The sequence below is a fragment of the Gossypium arboreum genome, chromosome 4 (genome assembly GCF_025698485.1).
Source record: "Gossypium arboreum isolate Shixiya-1 chromosome 4, ASM2569848v2, whole genome shotgun sequence".
In the NCBI taxonomy this organism is placed as follows: domain Eukaryota; kingdom Viridiplantae; phylum Streptophyta; class Magnoliopsida; order Malvales; family Malvaceae; genus Gossypium; species Gossypium arboreum.
The window spans coordinates 103,924,160-103,946,432 of record NC_069073.1 but is presented as its reverse complement, the minus strand read 5'-3'; positions in this window follow the sequence as shown (position 1 = coordinate 103,946,432).

The window sequence follows — 22,273 nt, the reverse complement described above, 5'->3', positions numbered from 1 at the left end:
GAGGGCCACAATTGGACAAGGGAAGGAGAAAGTGATCGAATAGCCGTAAAAGCCGTTCGACAACATCCGAGGTAAGTCCTCAAGAAGTGACCTTACTTGAATTATGTGGAATGAAATATGGATGTATTGATTATTGATTTATGTGTGTATGAGTATTCGAATAATACCCGGCTAAGTCCCAAGGCGATTATGCTAGTGATTATAATTGTGTTTGAGCCTTAGTAACGAAAATGAAATATGTATGTCCAATGATTATTGATGTATGTGTGCATGAGAAATTGAATGATATCCGGCTAAGCCCAAGACAATTATGCTGAAATTATATCCGGTTAAGACCAAGGCAATTATGCTAGTGGCTACATCCGGCTAAGACCAAGGCATTCGTGCGAGACATTCTATCCGGGCTAAGACCCGAAGGCATTTGTGCACGTGGTTATATCCGGTTATATTCTGAAGAATCTTGGGCTGGAGGTGAGTGTTGGTTGCTGTAATAAATTCAATTAGTACGCTCAAAAAGCCCAAAGAATAAGGTACGTTTATATGTGCATTGGAAAGTCGACATGTTTGAGCAACATTCGCTCAATCGACTAATGAATTTCAGCTATTGAATTGATCGATACTTTGTGAAAGTATATAATGATGAAGTGTGAAGTAAGAATGACTATGTGAATGAGTATTAATGGAATGATGTATTTGGTTATGTGAATGTATTGCTTTAATTAAAGCTGATTATATTCCTTGAGACTTACTAAGCATAAAAATGCTTACCCGTTGCTTTGGCTCTCTGTTTTATAGATTTCGCCGATAGCAATCGGATTCGGGATCAATAAAGTCAAGTCATCCACACTATCAACGCCTCTATTTTGGTATAAATTTTGTTTGAACTTTGAAATGGCATGTATAGGACTACCCTTGTTGGTTTAAAAATGTGGTGATGTATATGTATACGGCCATGCGAAAATGGCTCGTAAAAGGAAGCATGAACTTAGACTATTTTTGGTTTGTATGTATATATATGGTGTCATGATGTGATTATGGATTGGAAATGGGAATGTTGGTCACATGATCAGCCATTGGTATGGTTAAAATGATCATATATGAACCTATGTATGGCAAGACTAGTTGGTTCATGGAGACTACAAAATAGGTAAGACCTACCTTAAAACAGAAGCTGCCAGCTGCAGTGACGTGAATGTGAAAAATCACCAAAATTTGTAGGAATGGTATTAAATAGTGAATAAGCTATGTAAATGAACCTTGATGAGTCTATTTTCATATGGAAGAAACGAAATGGTCATAGGAGTTACAGGTTAAGAGATATGAAAGCTATTGTGAGACAGGGCCAGAACGGTTTCTGGGTCCCCTGTCGCAACTTTAAAAATTTACTATAGATTATCCAGAAAGAATTAGGAGTCATGCCTTATATGTACAGATTCCATTTTGAGTCTAGTTTCATTAGAAACAAACGACACCAGTATTAAAGCCCTGTACAGAGAGATATTCAAGTTATAGTATGCGAAGGTCAGAGCAGTTGATCCCTGTAACATGGGCGACTTTAACTAATAAACTGTACCAATTGGCCCGACCAAAAATTCTAGAAATAAATCAATGGATGGATATATGAGTCTAAATTCATGGAAAATTTACGAAACCAGTTTCCGAGTTTTGAAACTCGAGATATGATTTTTAAGGAGACAGTGACGCAGTTTTCCAGCCTGACTAGAAATGTCAAATTGGTGGGCAAAACATGTGAACTTGGCTTGTTAACCCCTCGTGTCCGACACCGGCGATGGTCTCGGGTTCGGGGTGTTACAATTTGGCTGTTTTAGCCGGCGAAAAATATTTTAATAAAAACTTTTCGGTCATTTGTTCCCAAGTAGTGATTGACCCTCGTGGTAACGAGTTCAACCATTGTTTAGCCTTATTCCTTAACGAAAAGGGAAACAACCGAAGGCGAATGGCATCATCAGAAACGCCATTAATTTTAAAGGTATCGAAAAATTCTAGGAAATTTGCCAAGTGAGCGTTAGGATCCTCGTCCTGCAAACCATCAAACTGAACAAACTATTGTATCATTTGAATTGTGTTAGGTTTCAGTCCAAAATTATTTGCAGCAATAGCAGGTCTAACTATACTTGACTAAGTCCCTGTTAAATTAGGTTTAGCATAATCATACATAGTGCGTGGAGTAGGATTCTGATTTACTGGATCAGCAACAATCGCAAGAGGTAGCAGATTTTCTTGGTTTTCAGCCATCTCCTCGATTGTTGTTGAAGTATCATCGTCTTGCTCGTCCTCTGTGTATCTTAGGCTTCACCTTATTTCTCTTCGGTTTCTGTGAACTATGCGGTCGATCTCACCGTCAAAAAGTAGTGGTCCTGACGGGTTTCTTCTGGTCATAAACTAGAAAAACCTGTCAGAAGAAAATAAATGAAGAATTAGAAAAGAAAATAAAAATTTAAATTGCAATAAAAGTAAAATGACTAAAGTAATAAAAATCGAGTGTTCCTAATATCCTAGTTCCCTGGCAACGACGCCAAAAACTTGATGCATGATATTCGTTATAGGTTTTAAAGATTTATAAATGAATCGTTCTTGGGACTAACTTATTATCACGATTAAGGCAAGTGTACCTATCAAGCAGTAGTATAGCTCAGCAAGATCGGATTGTCGAGCCCAAAGGAACTACGAGTACTAATATTTACTTCATTTTTTATTATCTAGCCTAAAAATTAAGAGGTTTGGTTATCTAAACTAATTACTAACTAAGAATGCACAGAAAGAAAACTAGGGAAAATTCTTTTGGGAAAATTCGATTGATTGAGACAATACCTAAGGAAAAATGAACCTAGACTTCACTTGTTATTTGACTCTGAATCAAACGATTTATTCATTTGACTTGATTCGTAGAAATCTCTAAGTTATATTATTATCTCTCTCGAGACTAATAACGTATAACCCTAGGTTGAATAATTGAAATCTCTTTCTAATTAGCACTCTAGAATCGCATTAACTCGATCTATGGATTCCCTTATTAGGTTTCACCCTAATCCGGTAAAATCTTGTCACCCTATCTCTAGGCGCACAATCAACTCAGCTTAATTATGACAATTTTACTCTTAGACAGGGTCTATTCCTCCTCTGAATAAGAGCGTTAACTTGAATCAATATCCTAGAATATTAAAACAAGAATTAAGAACACATAATTAAGAACAAGTCAAATATTTACCATACAATTCAGATAATAATAACAAGATCTATCTTAGGTTTCATTCCCCTTAGGTATTTAGGGGGTTTAGTTCATATTTATGAAAGAAAACATCTCAAAAGCATAAAGATAACAAAACATAAGAAAACCCAAAACTCCTGAAGGAACTTGAAGGGAGATCTCCAGTCTTGATGATGAATTCGGCTCTTGAGATGGATTAATCGGCTTTCCTTGAGTAATTCCTTGCTTCCTACTCTGTGTCCCCCTCCTAAGTGCCTCATCAAGTGTTTAAATAGGCTTTTGAATGCTTAAGATCCCTAAAAATTGGCCTTTTCTGAATAGAACTAAACTTGGGCTCGGCAGGGATACGCCCCTATGCGATTACTCCATCCCGTGGTCAAGGCTGTTAAATAGGCATGGGCGTGTGGTCTACCCGTGTAAGTCGTGCTTCGATCCTGCCAAATTGACACAGCTGTGTGACACGCCCGTGTGAGGAAGTCCAGGCCGTGTTGTTTTCCTATGTGGGTCCATTTTCTCCGTTTTCGGCCCGTTTCTCGCTCTTTTTACTCTCTTATGCTCATCTAAGTATAAAACATGAAATTAAAGGATTAGGAGCATCGATTTCACCAAATCTAGGGAGAAATCATCCGTAAATGCGCTAAGCATGGGATAAAAATATGTATAAATTATGGTTTATCAGTGATGAATGGCACATGTGTTAAATAAATGAAGCATGGCTAATAAGTATGACCAAAACTATGGTATAATTGAGCAAATTGGAAGTAGGTTTAACAAGTTGAATGAATATGAAATTGGTATGGAATGCCATATGAAAGCATGATGGTTTGGATACAAGATATGTTGACATTATAAAGGCATGGGTTAATCATGTTTATGAGTATTTGAGTGTCTAATTATACTATGTTACATGCCTTCAAAGTTGAATAAGTTCATGAGCATTTAAGGGTGTCAAATGGCTTGGAAAATAGCCTCAAAGTAGTCCACACGGGTAGACACACGGGCGTGTGTCTAGACCGTGTGTGACACACGGTTTGTAACACCCCTATCCCGTATCCGTCGCCAGAATAGGTGAAGGGGCATTACCAGACTTGAAACTCATATCAGAACAGTAAAATTTTTTTTTTTTGAGAACATTCCTTTAGATAAATACTAAAGACAGTCAGGGATACAAATTTAAACTTCTATAAGTACACATTCAAAAGATGCCATTTTCGCATGGCTTATATACATTAACCAAAATATTCTTTGACCACTGGTCTATTCTATACATGCCATAAAATAATTCAAAACATAACAGTAACAAGCAGTGGATAGTGATAGTGTGACTAGTTGCTGACGATCCCCGAGTTTGTAGCTTCCAAATGAGATCTATAAAACAGAGGAAACAAAGTAAACGGAGTAAGCATTACAATGCTTAGTAAGTTTTAAGCAGTGTCAACAGATAACAATCAAATTATAACATAGTTGTTCGTATTTTATTTCACTCTTCCTTCGTGCATACCATCCCTTTACCGAATATGCACATCTCATCATATACAATAGGCGATAAACTTTCACATAAAAGTGGGCTCATGTGACATAGATATATTGTATAATTTCACGTAACCTCTCACATCGATCCGATGTCACATAATCATAGGAATAGTCTCATAGATTGCTCACGTATGCATCACATAACTACCTTATGATTTAGTTCAAATCAGGCTCACATATAAACTTGGAGTACATACCTGTTTAACCTTTCGCATTGAATATATTTATAAGCAATTCTTATTGCGAAGTCTTATAGCTTTAAACTCTACTCAGATTATCGGCGAGACCTTTAGCTCAAATGAAATCTCCACACGAGTCAGCGGGTCTTAAACTAGACATAGTCACCACATATGGTCATCTGGTCATTAATCCCGAGTTTACATCATAGAGTTTCATGCATATTTATTCACATGTTACAACATTCACATCGACTATCATATTTGTAATTCATTTACCTCATCAAATATCTAATAAAACACACCTTCCGCCATTTGTCATTTTGCCACAATATATATATATACACATCTCATACATATCTCACATTAGCCATTTGGCTTTACCACATATCCATCTCATACACGTTTCGCATTAGCCATTCGGCTTTACCACATATATACACTTCCACGTTCATCACATTGGCCATTCTGCCTTATCACATATATGCATGTTCACATTCATCACATTGGCCATTCGGCCTTATCACACATATGCATGTTCACATTCATCACATTGGCCATTCGGCCTTATCACACATATGCATGTTCACATTCATCACATTGGCCATTCGGCCTTATCACATATATGCATGTTCACATTCATCACATTGGCCATTCTACCTTATCTCATATATACACATTCACATTCATCACATAAAATCCTAAATCAAAATATAAATTTTCATGTATTCACATCACAATTATCCAAATATACTTCACATACCACATATACTTTCATGTATGCACTTTGTCTTGGCTGAATCTACATCTATCATTTTCCAATGAATAATTCAATTTCAAGCCATACTATCATTTCATATTCGAATACTTATAAACTTACAATTTCACAAATTTTAATATCAAAGATCCATCTAACACTCATATATCATTTTATAATATCACAATTTAGAATTCACGTATGGGTTTAATCAATAGCTTATGAGCAACTAAAACAAGTTTTATCCATGTTTACAACATAACCACAATTTCTCTACAAGCTGTTTTCCTAAGCAACAGTCGTTAAATTATTTGTAACTGGGGCTACGAAATTCCAAATTATGTGCCGTTAATTTTCCATGAAAATAGACTCGTATATCCTCTATCCACAAAATTTTCAGAATTTTTGGTTTGGTCAATCAATACCAGATTTTTCTTAAAGTTTCCCCTATTTTACTGGTTGACTACTCTGACTACTCTTCACTAAGAATTTAATTTCTCATTGTACAGAATTCAAAATATGTTTTCGTTTATTTTTTTTGAAACTAGACTCATTAAGGAGTCTAAACATATAATTTTATCTTATAATCATTTTTTTACGATTTATAATGATTTTCCAAATACTGAACAGGGGATTTTGGAGTCGTTCTGACTCAGTCTCACACAACTTTGAAAATCTCATTATCGGCAACCCCTTTACTTACACGATTTCTTTTATACGAAACTAGACGCATCAAGCTTTAATTACATAATTTATTCAGTCTTTAACTCAACTCCCACAATTTATGGTAATTTTTCCAAAATACGCTACTGCTGCTGTCCCTAGCAGATTTATACAATTTACTCAGAAAGTTCTCATTCACATATTTAAAACATAATATCATATATGCCGTCATTTAGAAAAGTCATTGACCTTAACGTATATACATAATTCATATTCATCCCGTTTTAAGACTTAAAACTTACAAAGGAATCAAACTCAATTACTTAAGAACTTACTTTATTTATTTGAGCAATCATGGATAGACTACTCGACGGCTTTCTCTTTCCCTTATCTAATTTAGATCCTCTTTGCTCATGAGCTTAATTAAAACAAATGAATTTGTTTCATTACTTATTCAACATTACTTCTTTAATAGTCACAGTTGATAATCGATAACTTCAATTGCATAATGTGTTTATGAAATATACCATGACTAACTTTTATGTTTATTTCACTAATACCTAATTCACATGCACAAACAAGAATTCACATTACTTGCCATTGTAAATGGAACCTAGATAGCCAATTACCATGGCGAACATACAGCCACTTATATAAATAACACAAAGTGATACAAATTTATTTTTACCATTACAAATCATAAAAAATGACCAATGCATACGACATCAACAATATATATACATACCAAATACCTATATTGCATACTTATCAATATGAACTTAAAGCCCTATCCTAATATTCATGTACATATTATCCACCATTTCCAAACCAATTCATCAATGCAATCATACCATTACAAATCAACTTAGAATAACCATATCTAATAATCAAATACCTATAGCATTGCATATTTCTCACATAGCAAGTACAACTAAATTCATTATTAATATATATATATATATATCTAAACACTTAACTACAAGATTTAATCACCATTATCAAATCATAAAACAAATTATAACCATCATCTATATTTACTTCACATAAACCAAAATAACCATTACATCATCTTTAATACACTTAGTATTTTACCCATTTAATCAAGCCAAATCTCAAGACCATTCCATCACACAAATTATACCATAAATCATACTTTCAATTTAAATTAATACATGACCGAAAATCACCATCATTAACATCATTATCAAACCAAAACCAAAACACATCTATCATCCGTATACCAAGCTTACCAAAACAAACTACTATGAGTTTCAAGCTTATTGACCGAATCTCAAACCTCAAAATTCTAAGTTTAATCCATGTGATAAGTAGAGTTTGAACTAATCATCTCAAACATGCATAGATTTTCAAGAATCATTCAATACATACCTCATTCTAGCCATCTTCTAAGCCAAAAATTAAAGCAACCAAACTTTCTTCTCCCTCCCTTTAGGCTACTGGCAATGGAGGACAAGGATGAACCAACTTTGGTTTCTCCTCCCACTAACTATTATCTAATATCTCTTTTTTTTCTTTTATTAATTCATTTGTAATATAATATCTTAAATCACAATACATATTATATATATAACACCATATCATGACTGCCACCATCTCAAAAGTGGGTAATTTGACATGCAATCCCACATTTTTGAATACATGCTCTATTAGATCACTTTATATATTTACCTAACCTATTTTACCAATGTTTCACATAAGTCCTGCTTTCAAAATTTCACATAGAAATGGCAAAATTAATGCTTGAAATTTTTTTACACATGCATTTACTCACATCATGAACATAGAATATAACTTTCAATTATTTATAAACTCGGTTTCGTGGTCCCAAACCACTTTTCGACTAGGGTCTACTTAGGACTGTCACAACTCTCCTTCCTTTAGGGATTTTCGTCCCAAAAATCTTACCGCAAATAGGATAGGGTAACTTTCTCTCGTTGAGTTCTCTAGATCCCACCTAGTTTCCTCAACTCCGAACTTACGCTTGATGCTTTAACTAACAAAACTTTCTTAGTTTGATCATAATAAATCACGAGATCCACAAAATTGACATTTACTCACTTACTTTTCATTTCGGTAATAACACACATAGGTATAACACGATTTACTCATCGGTTCGAACCTACTAGGTATAGGCTCGAACCCCACACACGTGTTCTAGCCTCCTTAACCCAAAGTCCTAATAAACTCGACAACCATCAACTAATTAGGCTATTAGCCTAGTATACACTTCACCGGTCCCAAACCTACTAGGCACAAGGCCTGAATAACTCAAATATATATATATATATATATATATATATTCATTTGGTTCATGACAACACTCATTTAACATCTTATGAAAATATTTTTTTTTATACATGTAACTTAGATAATCTTTCACACACCCATTCATCAATAAAACACTATCAATAAAAATTTAATACTATCCTTTATCTTCGGCTATTTCAAGTAACCACTGATACAATAGCTGAAGGTTTTAAATTCTCAATTCAGCAACATATATAAGCTGATACGAGATTATGTTAACATCTTGCATCAATATTTAACTTAACTTATTTCCAAAGGAAAAATCAACTTCCACGTACCTGAACATTTATTTCATTTAGCACATTCTTTCATAGTTAACGTTACCCATATACAGTCGAATAAGCATAAAGCCTAATATAATATACTGGCATGAGATTTATTCTAGCACATAACTCATATATTCAAAATTATCACCATTCATCAGAAATTCTTACCAACTTTCAAATGTCGAAACTTAGTCAAAATAATTTCTTGAACATGATTAACAAAATAGTGTTTATTCACAATAGCACATATAACTGCATATACCGAGAATCTCGTATTTATAATGTATATATATATATCACATACCTTGTCAATTTAATGTCTCGAACTTATTTCATTACCAATTTAGCACAATGTTGTATAATCTCCGACTCTAATTAGTTCACCAGTGTTTAGTCCGTTTAACGAATTTTCTCTTTAGGTCTTACTTACTATTACAAAACAATGCCATCGTCTCACACGAGGTCATACATGAAACACACTTCGCATACACAGTGCCCACTGACTGATTTCGCACACATAGCGCTCGATTAAAGAACTCGCACACATAGTGCCTCAATTACCAATCTCGCACACATAGTGCTCGATTGAAGAACTCGCACACATAGTGCCTCAACTACTGATCTGCACACATAGTGCTCGGTTGGAGAACTTGCACACACAGTGCCTCATAATTCTAGCATGAATGCCTTCGAGGTTTAGCCCGGATATATCACTAGCACGAATGCTCTTCGGAACTTAGCCCGGATATATCACTAGCACGAATGCTCTTCGGAACTTAGCCCGGATATATCACTAGCACGAATGCTCTTCGGAACTTAGCCCGGTTATATCACTAGCACGAATGCTTTTTGGGACTTAGCCCGGATACATCACTAGCACGAATGCTCTTCGGGACTTAGCCCGGATATATCACTAGCACGAATGCTCTTCGAAACTTAGCACGGATATATCACTAACACGAATGCTCTTTGGAACTTAGCCCGGATATATCACTAGCACGAATGCTCTTCGGGACTTAGCCCGGATATATATAACTCTCAATTCTCATGTATATATACATATATAACAATACACATTAGTATATCATTTACATTACTTGAATACAAACACAACATGCTTATCGACCATTCAACTTTCAGTTCCATAGCCACATACAAAGATCACATTTATAGTCATAACACTCTTTCAAAATTGCATCACTTATACCCTTATAATTTAATCCAAATCAAAATTCAAATACGAGTACATGATACGTACCTGATCAACTTAATAATTCGAGCATGTCCAAGTGAAGTTATATCGCAAATTCTCATAGTCAGAAGCTTGCTACAGCTTGATCGGGATCAAGATTCATTACAATACAACAAACACATTTTAATAGTCAAAAATCATCACACTATCATTTTATCACTTTAGGGCATGTATAAATAGACTCGCGCGTGCTACATTAGTCCTAGAATTGACTAAATCGTGGCCCTAATACCAAATAAAATGTAACACCCCTATCTCGTGTCCGTCGCCAGAATAGGTGAAGGGGCATTACCAGACTTGAAACTCATATCAGAACAGTAAATTTTTTTTTTTTTGAGAACATTCCTTTAGATAAATACTAAAGACAGTCAGGGATACAAATTTAAACTTCTATAAGTACACATTCAAAAGATGTCATTTTCGCATGGCTTATATACATTAACCAAAATATTCTTCGGCCACTGGTCTATTCTATACATGCCATAAAATAATTCAAAACATAACAGTAACAAGCAGTGGATAATGATAGTGTGACTAGTTGCTGACGATCCCCGAGTTTGTAGCTTCCAAATGAGATCTATAAAACAGAGGAAACAAAGTAAACGGAGTAAGCATTACAATGCTTAGTAAGTTTTCAGCAGTGTCAACAGATAACAATCAAATTATAACATAGTTGTTCGTATTTTTATTTCACTCTTCCTTCGGGCATACCATCCCTTTAACGAATATGCACATCTCATCATATAAAATAGGCAGATAAACTTTCACATAAAGGTGAGCTCATGTGACATAGATATATTGTATAATTTCACGTAACCTCTCACACTGATCCGATGTCACATAATCATAGGAATAGTCTCATAGATTGCTCACGTATGCATCACATAACTACCTTATGATTTAGTTCAAATCAGGCTCACATATAAACTTGGAGTACATACCTGTTTAACCTTTCACATTGAATATATTTATAAGCAATTCTTATTGCGAAGTCTTATAGCTTTAAACTCTACTCGGATTATCAGCGAGACCTTTAGCTCAAATGAAATCTCCACACGAGTCAGAGGGTCTTAAACTAGACATAGTCACCACCTATGGTCATCTGGTCTTTAATCCCGAGTTTACATCATAGAGTTTCATGCATATTTATTCACATGTTACAACATTCACATCGACTATCATATTTGTAATTCATTTACCTCATCAAATATCTAATAAAACACACCTTCCGCCGTTTGTCATTTGGCCACAATATATATATATACACATCTCATACATATCTCACATTAGCCATTTGGCTTTACCATATATCCATCTCATACACGTTTTGCATTAGTCATTCGACTTTACCACATATATACACTTCCACGTTCATCACATTGGCCATTCTGCCTTATCACATATATGCATGTTCACATTCATCACATTGGCCATTCGGCCTTATCACACATATGCATGTTCACATTCATCACATTGGCCATTCAGCCTTATCACACATATGCATGTTCACATTCATCACATTGGCCATTCGGCCTTATCACACATATGCATGTTCAAATTCATCACATTGGCCATTCGGTCTTATCTCATATATACACATTCACATTCATCACATAAAATCCTAAATCAAAATATAAATTTTCATGTATTCACATCACAATTATCCAAATATACTTCACATACCACATATACTTTCATGTATGCACTTTGTCTTGGCTGAATCTACATCTATCATTTTCCAATGAATAATTCAATTTCAAGCCATACTATCATTTCATATTCGAATACTTATAAACTTATAATTTCACAAATTTTAATATCAAAGATCCATCTAACACTTATATATCATTTTATAATATCACAATTTAGAATTCACGTATGGGTTTAATCAATAGCTTATGAGCAACTAAAACAAGTTTTATCCATGTTTACAACATAACCACAATTTCTCTACAAGTTGTTTTCCGAGCAACATCGTTAAATTATTTGTAATCGGCTACGAAATTCCAAATTATGTGCCGTTAATTTTCCATGAAAATAGACTCAGATATCCTCTATCCACAAAATTTTCAGAATTTTTGGTTTGGCCAATAAATACCAGATTTTTCTTAAAGTTTCCTATTTTACTTGGTTGACTACTCGACTACTCTTCACTAAGAATTTAATTTCTCATTGTACAGAATTCAAAATATGTTTTCGTTTATTTTTTGAAACTAGACTCATTAAGAAGTCTAAACATATAATTTTATCTTATAATCATTTTTGTACGATTTATAATGATTTTCCAAATACTGAACAGGGATTTGAGTCGTTCGACTCATCTTACACAACTTTGAAAATCTCATTATCGGCAACCCTTTACTTACACGATTTCTTTTATACTGAAACTAGACGCTCAAGCTTTAATTACATAATTTATTCAGTCTTTAACTCAACTCCCACAATTTATGGTAATTTTTCCAAAACACGCTACTGCTGCTATCCCTAGCAGATTTATACAATTTACTATGTAAAGTTCTCATTCACATATTTAAAACATAATATCATATATGTCGTCATTTAGAAAAGTCATTGACCTTAACGTATATACATAATTCATATTCATCCCGTTTTAAGACTTAAAACTTACAAAGGAATCAAACTCAATTACTTAAGAACTTACTTTATTTATTTGAGCAATCTGTAGATAGGCTACTCGACGACTTTCTCTTTCCCTTATCGATTTAGATCCTCTTTGCTCATGAGCTTAATTAAAACAAATGAATTTGTTTCATTACTTATTCAACATTACTTCTTTAATAGTCACAGTTGATAATCGTATAACTTCAATTGCATAATGTGTTTATGAAATATACCATGACTAACTTTTATGTTTATTTCACTAATACCTAATTCACATGCACAAACAAGAATTCACATTCTTGGCCATTGTAAATGGAACCTAGATAGCCAATTACCATGGCGAACATACAGCCACTTATATAAATAACACAAAGTGATACAAATTTATTTTTACCATTACAAATCATAAAAAATGACCAATGCATACGACATCAACAATATATATACATACCAAATACCTATATTGCATACTTATCAATATGAACTTAAGGCCCTATCCTAATATTCATGTATATATTATCCACCATTTCCAAACCAATTCATCAATGCAATCATACCATTACAAATCAACTTAGAATAACCATATCTAATAATCAAATACCTATAGCATTGCATATTTCTCACATAGCAAGTACAACTAAATTCATTATTAATATATATATATATATATATCTAAACACTTAACTACAAGATTAATCACCATTATCAAATCATAAAACGACTTATAACCATCATCTATATTTACTTCACATAAACCGAAATAACCATTACATCATCTTTAATACACTTAGCATTTTACCCATTTAATCAAGCCAAATCTCAAGACCATTCCATCACACAAATTATACCATAAATCATACTTTCAATTTAAGTTAATACATGACCGAAAATCACCATCATTAACATCATTATCAAACCAAAACCAAAACACATCTATCATCCGTATACCAAGCTTACCAAAACAAACTACTATGAGTTTCAAGCTTATTGACCGAATCTCAAACCTCAAAATTCTAAGTTTAATCCATGTGATAAGTAGAGTTTGAACTAATCATCTCAAACATGCATAGATTTTCAAGAATCATTCAATACATACCTCATTCTAGCCATTTTCTAAGCCAAAAATTAAAGCAACCAAACTTTCTTCTCCCTCCCTTTAGGCTATGGCAATGGAGGACAAGGATGAACCAACTTTGGTTTCTCCTCCCACTAACTATTATCTAATATCTCTTTTTTTTTTCTTTTATTAATTCATTTGTAATATAATATCTTAAATCACAATACATATTATATATATAACACCATATCATGACCGGCCACCATCTCAAAAGTGGGTAATTTGACATGCAAGCCCACATTTTTGAATACATGCTTTATTAGATCACTTTATATATTTACCTAACCTATTTTACCAATGTTTCACATAAGTCCCGTTTCAAAATTTCACATAGAAATGGCAAAATTAATGCTTGAAATTTTTTTTACACATGCATTTACTTACATCATGAACATAGAATATAACTTTCAATTATTTATAAAACTCGGTTTCGTGGTCCCGAAACCACTTTTCGACTAGGGTCAACTTAGGACTGTCACACGGTTTTCCCCATGGGCATGTGATCCGACTGTGTGTCCCCTGCACCCTAATTAATGCAAAACAGAATGCCCTGTAGAAAACACATGGGCAGAGACACGGGCGTGTATCTCTGCCGTGTGAATGGCACGACCTTAGGACATGGGCGTGTGCCCAGGCCTTGTGAAGTCTGCACCTGATTTTGGAATTTAATTCACCATATGGTCTGAGCACATGGGTGTGTGACTTGGTCGTGTGACCTTATTTTGGCTGATGATGTAATAGCCCAAAATTGGGTCTAGTTGGAACAGAGGTTTCGGGACCACAAAATCCGAGATAGAGATAATTATTTTATGATTATTTTGAGGTCTATGATATGATTGCATGATTGTGTGAAAATTTCGTAAAGAAATTCTATGCATAAAGTGCTCAATTTGAAGTTAGGGACTAAATTGAATAAGTTGCAAAACTTGCATTCTAGAAGTTTCTAGTATGAAATTGCTTTGAAATATTAATTAGGAGGTCTTAAATAGAAATTTGACCAATTTCTAAGTGATGGACAAAAATTGGACATAGATGGAATTTTTGAAAGTTTAGTAAAGAAGGGCGTTTTGGTCATTTGGTAATTAAAAGAATTAAAAAGGGAAAATAAAGCCAAAATTGACTCATCTTTCTCATGGAGGCCGAAATTAGCATGGGGGAAGCCATGGCTAGGGTTTTCAAGCTTTCCAAGCTCAATAGTAAGTCCGTTATAACCCCGTTTTTCAAGTTCTTTACGTTTTTGGAATCCTGGTAATTTGATTAAGCTTATTCTAGCAATAATTTAAGCTAGGGTTCATATCTGGAAAAATACCCATAGGTGAAATGTGTTTATTTTGCTGTTTTATAATAGAATATGAGGTTTTAAATTATGTTAGACAACTTTTGCTACTCGGTTTTGAGTGAAAACGAGTAAAATAGCTTAATCGGTAAAAATACCTAATAGTCATAAGTATATGTTAGAGTGAGAATTTGATGTTTCCATAGAAGCGAAAAGTGATCATCATGTCATAAAACATAAGAATAAGGGATGAAGTTTAATTCCGAGCCTAGGGAAAAAGTGTAAATATGCAAAGTTTAGGGCAAAATTGTAATTTTGCAAAAGTTTGAGTTAAGGACTGTTTTGAATAGTACATTAATTAAATAAGTAAAATATGATGTTTTAGATCCCTAAAATGAGATTTGAACCTAGAATGAGAGAAAAATAAAAAATTGGGAAAGTTGGTAAAATGGCCGTTTTAGTATCGAGGTAAGTTCATATGTATAATAAGCATTAATTTATGCATGTTTCAATGTAAAATTGATATATTCATTATGATTCCGAGGTGTTGAAAGTATGTAAGTTGGTATGATAATAATACAACAATAATGTTGTAATTTATATTTGAAAGTTAAATTTAGTGAATTAATTGAATTATATTAAATTAAATGATTATGGTGCCAAGTTTATGAATTGATTTAAAATATGTCTATGGTACATGAAGTGCATTGAATTATCATACATAAATGTGATTTCTATGATTATGGATATTATGGGAAATTGTAAGTTCATATGATTTTTAATAAGGCAATGTGTAATTTAATGTTATTGCCTTGATATTAAATGAGATGTAAGTTTATATGTAAGTAATACATCAATATTACTTGTATTATGATATTTTATAATAATATTGGAAATATGTTTGTGGATAATTACTTGATTGGTGAAATTGTTGGAAAAGAGAGAAATCGATTGAACCTTTGGAAAGATTGGATGATCTGAGATAGTATGTAGCTAGGTCACATGTATGGTCTTGAGTGCACATCATGTGTACAAGAGAGCTACAAGACATTATGATGTAGCTAGGTCACATGGGTGATACTATGTGTACACCATGTAGACAAGAGAGCTATGGGATATATGTAGCTAGGTCACATGCGTGGTTCCAGGTGAAGGACACCATGTAGACAAGAGAGCTACGAGATAAATTGGCTAGGTCATATGGGTGGTACTGAGTGTTCACCATGTGTACAAGAGAGCCGAACTATATGATGGGTGGAGCTATGTGCTGAAACCACCAAGTATCGAGGATTGATCCGAAGTGTTCAACGGGAGACTCTCTATGTATTGCTTTGTGAGTTTTGTGATGAATAAGTGCAAGAACTTGATTATGTGAATGATTTGTTCATTAAGTGACCAGGGTGTGGTGAGGTTATAAACAAGTAAGTTATACATAAGGATGATTTCATGGTGACCTTGTGATCATGGGCCTATACTTGTGATGTATGAAATGTGGTGAAAATGATTTGTGATATGTATGTTAAAATGAGGTTAATACAAAGAAAGTGTGAAAGAGTGAATTAGCAATAAAACTGTTTTGGACAGTAGCAGTGATGTGATTTTGCAAAATCACCAAAAATAGTATAAATTGAATCAGAGACTGAATGAGATATAAAATTAAAGCTTAATAAGTCTATTTTCATATAAGAAAAACAGAGAAAGAAAATGAGTTCTATATTTTGTGATATTTATGTTTTTGTGAGACTGGTTCAGAATGATTACGTGATCCCCTGTTCTGACTTTGGAAAATCACAAAATTTGGGATAAAAATAATTAGAGGCTAAAATTATATTTTTAAAATCCCTAATGATTCTATTTTCAAGATAAATCAACAAGAATATTATCCGAGTTCTGTACTGTGAGATAATTAATTTTAGTGAAGAGAGATCGAACTATTAGAAAGTGAAACAGGGAAATTTTAATGAATAAAGCAGACTAATTGGCTAAACCAAAATTATGAAAATTTTATGGTGGAAAGATATGTGAGTTTAGTTTTAGGGGAAATTTATGGATCTTAATTTGGAGCTCTTTAGCTTGAATTATAAATAAGTAAGTGACTATGACTCGTGTGGACAGTTTGATGTGAGCATTTATTAGTAAATTATGAAATCGTACTTACAAGAATGCTATATACATTAAGGATGTGGAATGGAGAGGAGGAGGAGGAAAATAAATATATGTGGAATACATGGAAACTATGGTATATGAAATATTGATATAATGAAATAAATGATATGTGTTTATAAGAAAACAGAAAGAGAATGATATGTATCATGACATGTATATATATATATATATATATATGACTAGTCTCAATGTAATGCTTGTTGGGTATGGAGTTGAATTGAAATGTTTCAGCAAACATGTTATTTTATGATCTGAATTGTGGTATTTTATAAAGATATGATCTAGTTTTAAATATGAATGCTTGATGATTAAGCTGAAGATATTTTGTAAGATGATAATCTTGGTATAAATGTATAAGTGGTACTATAATAAACAAGGTAAAATGAGTATGAGAGACACATGTATGATGATATACAAATGTTATGTTTGTGGTTTAATTGAGAATATTTAATCATTAAATGAATACCATGTTATATGCTTTTGATTTTGTATAAGTGTGTAAGAGATTAAGGTTGACCAAAGCTTGGAAAATAGCCTAGGTATATTCCACACAGGCAGAGACACGACCATATGTCTCAGCCGTGTATGGAACACGACTTTGGGACTCGGGCATGTGGAGCCTTAAAGCATGAAATTTCCAAGATTTTCGTAAGTTCTCGGTTTAGTCCCGAACCCTTTCTAAAGTATGTTTTGGGCTTCGTAGACTCAAATAAGGGACTATGTGTAAGTGAATGAATGTTTTGAAATATGAATGAAATTTTATGGCCCGTATTTTAGTTTAATGCTTGTATGTTTGTCCGATAACACCTTGTACCTTATCCCGACCTCGGGTACGGGTAAGGGGTGTTACACATGACGTCATAGTCAGAGAGTTACACGGGTTGAGGACACAAGCGTGTCCCATGCCATACAGGCGTGTGTGACCACATGGCCTAACACGGGCATGTGACCCTCCAAAGCATGAAAATTTTCTAAGTGTTGTAAAAGTTTTAGAAGTTCTCGGTTTAGTCCGAACCACTCCCAATGTATGTTTTGGGCCTCGTAGGCTCGTTTAAGGGACGATACAAATATTGTTGAAAAGTTTTAAATTTGAGTGGGAATTATGTCTCAGTTCTGCATGATTGCTTGTGTATAAGTCTGATAATGCCTCGTATCCTATTCCGATGTCAAATACGGTAAGGGGTGTTACACACACATTAATTTTGCATAACCGTAGCACTACTTGCAAAACCTGTAATTCATTCTTTAGACTTAAACTAAACCTAAATTAAAATAAAATATTTATCGAGTTAAGAAGATGCAAAATCAACTTTAAAACACCCTCTAAGGGTTCAATCAAATCAATGGTGCCATTCCAACTTTTAGATCCAAATCAACTAGACTACTTACTCTAATTTGATGCGAGACATGTACGCGAAAGACTAACGGCTTCACAGCTAGTCCAAATCATTTAAAGCAGTGCCTACCATAATAATATACTGGAAAATTAGTAGCTAATCATCCATTTAAAACCTTAATTTAATCAACTAACAAATTCCCCAATAATCAAGTCGAAACTACGCCTTAACCCGCAACAATCACATTTACGCTTCCCTATTCATCAGATCTGAGTTGCCAAACAACTAAGATCAAATTTCCCTATAACATAACAGATCAGAGGTTGATTAAAATAAGGTATTAGGAATTAAAACCTTGCTGGAAAAGGGTGTTAAATGTACCAAAAACCAAAAGCCTTTTTTGGTGGTTCTAGAGGTATCACACCACCAAAATTGGCCACAACGGGGGCTATTTTGGAAAGCACCATAAAGAATTTTTTTAGGGCTGAAAAGAGCCTATTTTAGGCTTGAAAATCAGTGTAAATCAAGGTTGGAATCAATGGTTTAAATAGATTTTATGACTCAAACTGAAAACCACCAAAAGAGAAACTTTAGGGGTGAGAACCATCGCCAATGACGATGGCTTTAGAGATTGTTTTGGGCAGCTCAAGTTATAAGTTTGATGGCTGAAAATTGATCAATTAAATTAGAAAAAGTAACCAAAATTCCAAATCTATAATAGTGAATCTTTTGTGGAAAAATTGAAAGGGAAAAATGGAAAAAGGAGTCACTTACCCAATAGATGCTAAGTGGCGGCAACAGAGAACTTTGTGGCAGCAAAGGAGGCTAATTTTGAGTGCAAAAAGGGGTAGATATAAAGCTGCAAAATTGATGAAAAATAACAACAACAAAGATGAGGAAATTGACCAAAAATTCACTATCAATAAAGGGGGGAAGGATGAAAAGAAGAAAGGGCTTGATGGGCAGCATTGTGATGGAAAAAGGGAAGAAAATTAAGAGAAAAAAGGGTGAATGGATAGGGTAAGAAAATTTTGACTTAATGGTTGAAAAATACAAGAAAATTTGTATTTATACCTAGGGTTCAAAGCTTGGGCGGCACAAAATAAGGAGAATGAGAAATTTTATTAAAAATTAAGCTATTTTGCAAGGGAAGGAAATTAAACTTGAGACCTTGATCTAATTGCACTGACTCCTCATTTTTCATTTAACCACTAGGCCATTTACTCATCTTTAAAATAATTCTACATTTTGAATTTAAAATTTTTTATCCATTTGTTAACACCGTTGGAATTCTTTTGTATTGGTTGATAATAAGTGAAAAATAAAATAAACTTGGTATCCATGTAACAAAAAAATAACATTATGATGGGCATAAATTTAATAAAAAATTTAACGGTGGTAACAATTCTTAAAAATTCACATTATTATGTTAATTAGAATGAAGTATTTAGACTAACCAATGAAATTATAAAAGTTGAGGTATTAGGTTACATCAAATTTAAAGTACATATATTAAATCTCAAATTTGAACAAAATATAGAAATCATATTGAAATTAGTCATTCTTATAATTTAAAAAGTTGAGGATTGGAATTAAAATTTACTTATAATGTTCTCTTGTAAAACAAAAAAAAAGGAAAAATGGACAAGTGTCCATTGTGGGAGGCTTTAGGATCTTCCTTTTATATATAGTTGTATAGATTATAAAAACAAAATTGAAAAAATACGATAACGGAAAATAAATCAGTTGAAATTAATAATATTATTATAGAAATGTAAAAAAACTTCTAAAATTATAAACAAATTGTAAACAAATTATTTTAAAAGTTTTAAAATTTATTAAAAATAATTAAAAAGTATTAAGGGTCCATTTGAATAACACAAAGTAATTGGATGGAAATGTAATTAATAGGATAGTAATTACACTCTTTTGTAGTAACAAAAAGTTGTAATTCTCTGTTGGAAAAATTACTACTGCAAAACAAACTCGTTAGCACTGACTGGATAAATAAAATGTGTGTAAATAAATGAAATAATAATTGTGTCGTGGAAGAACCACTACCTTAGAAGCAAATTTGCCTTTATCGATGTAATCATATAGTGAACGTCACCCCCCAAGAATGAATATTCACATGACCTAATCTAGCATACTTAGCTTCAATACAAATTTTATAGATATTAAAGCTACTATCATCTAGATTAGGGAGTAGATTCATTCTTATGAGCTTTTTTAAAGAATGAATATTCACATGACCTAATCTAGCATGCCACATATTAAAAGATTCAACAATATAAGCAAAAATGGTGGTTTTATTATCATTAAACATAGTCTTAATCACAAATAAACCTTTACTCAAATAAGCTTTCCCAACATAAGCTCTGTTACGGGAAAGTAAAAGTTTATTGAATTCAAAGACTAGTTTAATGTCTGTCTTATTCAGTAATCCACCACTGATCAAATTCCTATGCATGGTAGGTACATAAAGAACATTATTTAATGCTAATGTTTTGCCAAAAGTAAGTATAAGTAAGATATTTCCTTTACCGAGTACTTTTGAACTGATAGAATTATCCATGTAGGCTTGTTCACCTTCAGCTACACTTTCAATTTCGATAAACATTTCTCTGTTGGCACATAAGTGTTTTGAAGTGCCTGTGTCTACATCCATTAAGCATTATTCTCGACTAGGTTCACTTTGGAAACCATCACGGTTGTTATGTAATCTGAATTTTCAACTAGATGTGCTTGTGGTTTGTTCTCATAATGGCAATCAGAGCACTGGTAGTTGGTTTGGTTGAGAGGCTCAAGCTTGGAGAGATCAAGAATATATTTGTTCATTGTGACAATATATTTGTTCATTATGACAAACATGTCTAATAGTAATATAAATTTGCTTCTAAATTGTTCGAAAAATTACTATTACAAAACAAATTCGTTAGCACCGACTGAATAAATAAAACACGTGTAAATAAATGAAATAATAATTGTGTCATGGAAAAACATTGCCTTAGAAGCAAGTTCACCTTGATCGATGTAATCGTATAGTGGATGTCACCCCTCAAGGTTAACATAATACTTTAATATTCGTAGATCCTAATAAAGAAGATCAAACACGTTTGGTATTGCTCTTCTCAAAAAGAATCGTGAAATAAGATAAAAAAAATAAAGCTTTAAAGTCGGTCAGAAAATTTGGCTGGAAAAACCACACTAGGTTCAATTTCCAAAAAAAATTGGAGGGTCACAAATAGTCTTACTTAAAATTCAATCTTTTAGACAAAATTTCCTCTAATGTAATTTTAGTAATATACCAAAGTTTTAGAGAAAAGAAAGATGAAAGAATCAAGAAGAATTAGTCCAAGTTCATTCTAACTTAAAATTAAAAAGAAAAATTGTTGCTGATGTGTCACTACCATATCAGTAATCATGGGTCAATTTAGTAGCCATTAATGGTCACACCAACTATTCCTTAAAAACTAATGATGAATGTTAGTCAAATGGCTGATATAGTTAGTTTTATAAGTTCAAGGCTAAATTGGAGCTAAAAGGTTTAG